Source organism: Berghia stephanieae, chromosome 1 (assembly GCF_034508935.2).
Source record: "Berghia stephanieae isolate SIO BIC M18660-M18661 chromosome 1, UCSD_Bste_1.3, whole genome shotgun sequence".
Lineage (NCBI taxonomy): Eukaryota > Metazoa > Mollusca > Gastropoda > Nudibranchia > Aeolidiidae > Berghia > Berghia stephanieae.
Genome location: NC_088360.1, coordinates 65,480,934 through 65,488,433, shown reverse-complemented (window position 1 = coordinate 65,488,433; position 7,500 = coordinate 65,480,934). Strand labels below are relative to the sequence as shown.

Sequence of the window (7,500 nt, the reverse complement as noted above, 5' to 3'; positions counted from 1 at the left end):
TATTATTATTATTATTATTATTATTATTATTATTCCCACTCCCTCGCTATATAATTATAAACGGTTACGAGAAAATACACAACAACAACAAAAAACGTTAAATTATCATTTTGTGATAGATGGTCATAATTTGGCAACAGAATTAAATGATGTATTTTATTGCTTTAGATCATGTAAAACTGTGAATTTTGGTAAATATTAACAAAATTATGTACTTCAAATCATGGGAATTCAATTTGCTTTGAATAACTACTCGTAATGATAAAAATCAGCATTTTTAATGCTCCTATATTCTACGGAAGCATTCAGTTGAACTTCCACTTCCGCTGACAAGAAACGGAGAAGGAAAAAATGGAGACTACCTCAGGCCTCACCCTACCATGTGTTAGGGGAGGGGCAAGGTCAGTGTCATTCAATAGTAGATAATTGTGCATGTGGAGCTCTGCCCTAGATACGGAGAGAAAATTATAAAGTGATTATAATCTTCCGGTGGCGCTCAATGGCGATGCTTGGTTTTTCATTGCTCTGTTGTTCATCAGTAAAAGTTTGTATTTTTGTGTTATTATCTGCCATCGTATTTTATACGGATCTATTATTTGTAATTGGAATACAGGTATGACTATATTTAAATATTTATATTTGTGGTGCCTATTTCAAGAATGTGTAGAGCATGAAAAGTTACTAAGAGTGAACAATGTTGTTGTGTTCGAAATAACAATATGGCGACCGTCGTCTACACAAAAAACGAATTGCTTGATATTGGACAAACAACAATCAAAACAAATGATCGAAATGATTTTATTGTTTCAATCAAGAAAAGAAAAAGAGGAAAACGTGGAGGCGTCAAGTAAAGAATTCGAAGAACTGGTAAAATACATCTACCTATGATTATACTTTCAAACGATGATTGCCCTCCTATAAATTCTTTTTATCAACACGTCTCTGTTCCTACCAGAGGAGATGAAGCCCTGGATCTGTGCTATACAAATATTAAAAATGCATACAGAAGCGTTCAAAAAGTAAAAATAGGAAATTCAGATCACAATAGTGTGTTGTTGATTCCAACCTACAAAACAAAATTAAGACAACATAAAGCGATTGTGAAAGAAACTCGTCTTTGGTCAACAGAAAATATAAACAAACTCCAAGGTTGTTTTGACTGCACAATATGGGATGAACTCATGTCTGATAATATGTCACTGGACGAGTGGGTTGATGTTGTCACGTCTTATATTTATTTCTGTTGTGATTTGTGCGTGGACACTAAAAGCATTAAAATATTTAACAACAAACCTTGGGTGAACAAACGAGTTAAGTTGTTTATAAATATGAGGAAAATCGCTCATATGAGTGGGGACAAAATCAAGCAGCACGAGACAGAAAAACGATTAAAAAGGGTAATTTAAAAAGAAAAACGTAAATATAAAGATAAAATGGAAACGAACCTTACAAATTCAAATGCATCGCAGGCGTGGAGGATGATTAAAGAAATGGGTGGCGTTAACAACAAAAAGACAGATTTTAACAATGACACACATATGAATATCGAGGAATTAAATAAGTTTGACTGTCGATTCGATACCACTGACAACGTACTTTCAAAAATTAATATCATAACAAAAAATACGTATCCTTTGCCAGAAATCGAAGAAGAGGCAGTCATTAATGTTCTTAAGTTATGTAAAAAGAAAAATGCACCAGGTCCAGATGGACTTAGTGGGGAACTCATTTCAAATTGTAACAACCAACTAGCTGTCCCTTTCATGCCTATTTTCCAACGTTCAATAAATGAACAGAAAATCCCAATTATATGGAAAACATCGACTATAATTCCAGTACCCAAAAAGAATCCACCAACCCAGCTGAGCGATTATAGACCTGTTGCTTTAACATCAATTATTATGAAATGTCTGGAAAAAATTCTGAAAAGAGAGCTGTTGTTATTTATATATGACCAACACATACTTGATCCATATCAGTTTGCCTACCAACAAAACCTTAGTGTGGAAGACGCACTCCTCACAGTGATGAATTCAATATCAAATCACTTGGATGTTTCACCCGCCAACTACTGCCGAATCCTATACGTCGATTTTTCGTCTGCCTTTAATGCCATGACAACCAACATATTAATCAGTAAACTGCATGCTCTAAACCTTCCCCATTACCTCATCAACTGGTATAACAACTTTCTCATCGATCGCCCCCAACATGTCAGAGTAGGTTCAAATATATCATCAGTAAAAACTCTTTCAAACGGATGCCCACAAGGGTGTGTAAGCTCACCTCTACTTTACATCCTCTATACAAACGATTGTGTGGCTAGCTTTGATAACTGCCAACTCATCAAGTATGCTGATGACACCGCTATACTCGGCATGCTCAATGATTCCGTCTCCGAATTTAAATACACTGAGCAAGTTAGTAAATTCAGCAAATGGTGTGCCGATAACTGTCTAGAGTTCAATGTAACAAAAACAAAGGAACAACTGTTTGATCACAGAAAATTAGGATAAAGAGCAAGACAAATAACAAAAATTAACAATAAGGCGGTTGAAATTGTTGAAACGTTTAAATACCGTGCTGTAACTATAGATAACAGTCTAAGATTTGAATCGCACACCAACAATGTCATCAAAAATGTAACCAGCGCTTGTATATACTCAGAAAATTAAGGTCTTTCAATGTGAACAGAAAAACCATGATACAAATCTACAAGTCATTAATATTGAGTATCGTTTCGTTTGGCATCACAACGTGGTATGGAAGCTGTGGAACAAAAGAAAAATCCAAACTACATAGAACCCTCAGAGAGGCTTCAAAAATAATTAACACCGACCTTAGAAGCCTTGACACAACTTATATTAATGCAATTGAGAAGAAAGCTTTTAACATTATCAACGAAAAGAGACATCCGCTGAGTGAAAAATTCCAACTTCTGCGCTCCGGAAGAAGGTACCTAGAAGCAAAATGTAGGACAAATCGACATAAGGCAACCTTCATTCCAACCTCCATAAAATTAATTAACAAATCTTCTGTGGAAAAATGAGACAACCAATGAAAATAACAGCAGCAGTGGCGTGAATCATCATCATCGACAATGTCGCCGTCGTTATCATCATCATCATCATCATCATCATCATCATCATCATCATCATCATCATCATCATCATCATCATCATCATCATCATCATTGCCATTTTCTTCTATTTTAATATAAGACACTATATTTATAATATGTTTATCTGCTGTCCCAGCAAATATATCGTATCGTTCTGTCTGTCTGTCTGTTTGTGTGTATGTATGGATGGATGGATGGATGGATGGATGGGATGGATGGGATGGATGGGATGGGATGGGATGGATGGATAGATGGGATGGATGGGATGGATGGGATGGATGGGATGGATGGATGGATGGATGGATGGATGGGATGGGATGGGATGGATGGATGGATGGATGGATGGATGTGTTTACGCTCATTTCTTTTGTATACATGTGTAGAAACAATGTGCAAGCATGTATGTTCGTGTATGTCTGTGTCTGTAATGTAAACGTGTTGATGTTCATACCATGAACCAAACTGAGCATTGTTTACCTCACATGAATTGCCTTTAATTTGGACAATAAAGATTATTATCATTATTACGAGGGAAGGTGGGGGGGGGGGGGGTTGACCCTCAAACGACCGAGGTGTTGGGCTTCGGGGAGACCATGATACGACAACAAAGAGAAAAGGCCGCTGGTACTTGGATGGTGGAAATGGTTTGGGGGTAGTGACAATCAGCATGGGATGTATACATTAACAATAATAGTATAGGCAATAGATGACCAAGGATGTGTATTGTTTGTGTATTGTTTGTATATGTTTGTGTGTGTGTTTTTGTTTTTTGTTTATATATATATATATATATATATATATATATATAATATATATATATATATATATATATATATATATATATAATATATATACTGAGACTCCTGCCTCATTAAATAATTCCTGAGCGTTGAGATGGTGACGCAACTATTACATACAAGACCTCGTGTCGGCGGGCTTTTGGGTTACACAACAACTATTTACCCATCGGTCAGCGGTACTCTTTGATGTATACAACAATCACCGCCTTTACACAAAGCCGCCTGTCCATAAATCACGAGATGATCTCCTAACTGTTCACAAGCGAGCTGTCAAACGAGCAATCGATGATTGGATAAGAATCTCAGGATCTCATATAATAAGGCAAGTTTTGGAGAAGTGATATGCCCCCACCCGTCATCGGACAGAACTTTAATTGCATTATATCATATGAGCTCCGCCTCCTCTTTCTATTCCGGAGGGACGAGATTAGACGAGAGGACGCGAGAAAAAATTGATCACGTGATCGTTTAGTCGATCGTTCGGTGAGGTTCGGTGTCCAACTATAACTTGGTAATGTCCACAAGGTGTCCGCACGAGGGGTGTCTCACCAACTCACCGTTTAACAAAAATTACAAAGTGTTGAATTTCGCACCAGTATGCTTCAGCGGTTTGATGAATGAGATGTAAAATGTGGAAAATGTCGTGACAAGTGATGAAGCGTGGATTTACATGTATGACCCTGAGAGCGAAAATCTGGAGCGTGGCTCTTCCCTTTTGACACTCCACCTCTCGAAATTCAAGCGATCTCGCAGCGCTGGAAAGCAAGTGGTGACAAGCTTTTATCAATTTAAAGGGTTACATCGCCACCGTTTCACTCCAAGACAGACGCACAGTCACCTCAGATCGATATGTTAAACATTGCATCCGATAGTTTTAGAGAATTGGAGAAAATGGCACCCAAAGACAGACTCAAGGGGGTTGCTATGGCACTATGGCAACAATAGCCCTCACACAGCCATTGCAGCAATGCAATTCTTGACAACGTTCAAATCCTAACTCCCCCTCCATATTCTACCGACATGGCCTTCTGTGACTTCTTTTTGTTTCCTATTTGTCAATGGAAAACTTCATGGGATTCAATTTGAGACTCCTGAAGGGAATTTGAAGATGAAATTTCAGCCATACCACGGGCAATGTCGCAAAACTGCTTTAATTGTTGGTTCGAATCCAAGCTCAAGGAGAGCACTTTGAGAAGCAGTGAAAATTCGATGATAATAATAATAATAATAATAATAATAAATAATAATAATAATAATAATAATAATAATAATAATAATATAATATAATATAATAATATAATAGATCTTTATTGTCCATAAATATGGCAATTTGTCATTTAGTTACACTTGTTATAACGTTAAATGATAACTATAACATTGAACAGATATTTCACTCCTACTTATTCTATCTCTCTCTCTCTCTCTCTCTCTCTGTCTCTCTCTCTCTCTCTCTCTCTCTCTCTCTCTCTCTCTCTCTCTCTCTCTCTTCCATTATTACTTACATACACCCGATTTCTGAAACTTATCTAGTGTTTTTATTCTTATTTTATTTTCTTTCTATTGTTATCCGTATCGTCGTCAGTCTGTTGTTGTGTTGATGCTATGCGTTTATGTAAGTTACACATAATATCCGCCAGCCAGGATATAACGTACTAACACACAAAAATATGTGTAACCATAAACGTTTATAGTCTGATTGATAGAACTTATTGAGTGCTAATCCTTAAAGATTACTGTCTTTAACAATAACAGAGAGCTGAGTGACGTCATTTTAGTTCTATTTATATATTTAATGATGTAACCATTAAGATTATTACAGGACTTTTATGGGATGGGTGCGACGTGGGTATGGTGTATGTGAATAGTTACATTGAGATTACCACATTGAATAAGGCAATGCACTAACATCTGATCATTCTGATAAATATTTCGTTTCTTTTTCCCTGAACAAGAAATTTAGTTGACGTCTGACCTACTGTTTAAACCCGTCAGTCATCCGAGAAAATGTCTATTGATGGCATGCGTTTAAGTAAATACTCACCAGTTCTTACCGCCAGATCAATCGTACCAAATTAGAAAACTGTGTGTGACCTGAAGCGTTTATAGCTTTATTGAGAGACGGTGAGATGTAATCACCCGACTGGACATTTAAGACATATAACAAAGAGCCGAGAACCATATTCGTTCACTCTATAGATGGAACGAAAGTGACGTCACTCTGCTTTTGATATTGTGATTAGAGAGTCATTTTAATTATTAGTTCTCACTAAATTCTAACAATCAGACTAAACACGTTACACATAGTATTGTATTATGCCATAGTACATCATATTCGGCTGGCGGATGTTGTGAATATTTTGCCTAAACGCACAACATCAATAGACTCTAATTGCCCATTTAGACGTAGAGATGTATCGTACGCGGTCTTAAGAATATGTATTTGACTTCGTGGATATGGGTCACCGCAAATCGACAGATGTCGACCAGAAAAGTTACATTTAGACGAATAGATAATTGTTCCGCGTTGGATCTGGGACAACACATACACACACATATACACACACATACACACCACCACCATCACACCACAGCCACACACAATCTAACAGCATAAATAAATGAGTGAACTTCACTCACTCAAAAGAGAGAGACCCCCCCCCCCCCTTACCACACCTTTTCCGTAGTTTAAAGGAAGAGGAACTTCAGTGAATACTAATCACCCATGCTGATCTGCCAAAAACGAAGACAGGAACATATCACGCGGCTCCTGATATCAGGAGCTTGGGCGGACATCTGGGTTGCCAGTAGAGCCAAATTCGGGAAATTTGGGAAATTTCAAACTCCCTTGGCTCTCAAATTTTCTTTTGGGGATTTGGGGATTTCTTTTGGCTCCTTCACCAATATAAATGCTACATACTCGTACATAGATGACAATAGTTTCACCAACATAAAAGCAAACATCTATAAGATATCAAATTAAAAATACATTCATTTTTTATGTAGCTAATTTGGTCACATGAACCAAACATTATCTGTCATATTTATCCACCAACTGCCTCCAATCAAAGAAGTTGAAATAGGCCTAGTAGAGAGCTATTTCTGACTTCTTTGCCTCCAATCCATTCCAAAAAAGGCATTGCTTTGGAGCCAAGTTTATTTAAAGTTGTGACCACCTTGCTAATGTTGATGCTGTGTTGTCAAGCTTCTGTGTCTGGGTTATGAATGCTTACATGTATTTTGTTTTTATTTTCTAATTCTTTATAACCATGGTCTCAAATAGTTTGACAAAGTGAAGAAAATGTTTGTCAGTATTTAGGCATAATATGAGAAGATCTATATCTAGAACTAGAATCTAACAATGACATCTAAATGGAAAGGATACGAAAGTGGGAGCAAATATTTCCTTGGTTGAGACAGTCAGCTGATGGAAGCAATAATGTGGAGTGTAGATACCGTCATGTTGTCATTGCACCGAAAATTAGCAGTTTTCAAAGGCACGAGGAGAGCAGCAAGCATAAGCAACGAATTCCTCCAACATGGAAGGAGTGAATATTTCCGTGGTTTGTTTTTTATTTTATT

At 37.0% G+C, this 7,500-nt stretch overlaps 1 protein-coding gene across 2 annotated transcripts in view; it reads right to left on the bottom strand.

Moving 5' to 3' along the window:
* Positions 1-7,500, bottom strand: part of LOC144979577 (uncharacterized) — a 103,143-nt gene that overhangs the window by 42,003 nt on the left and 53,640 nt on the right. The gene's annotated exons all lie outside the window — the stretch shown is intronic.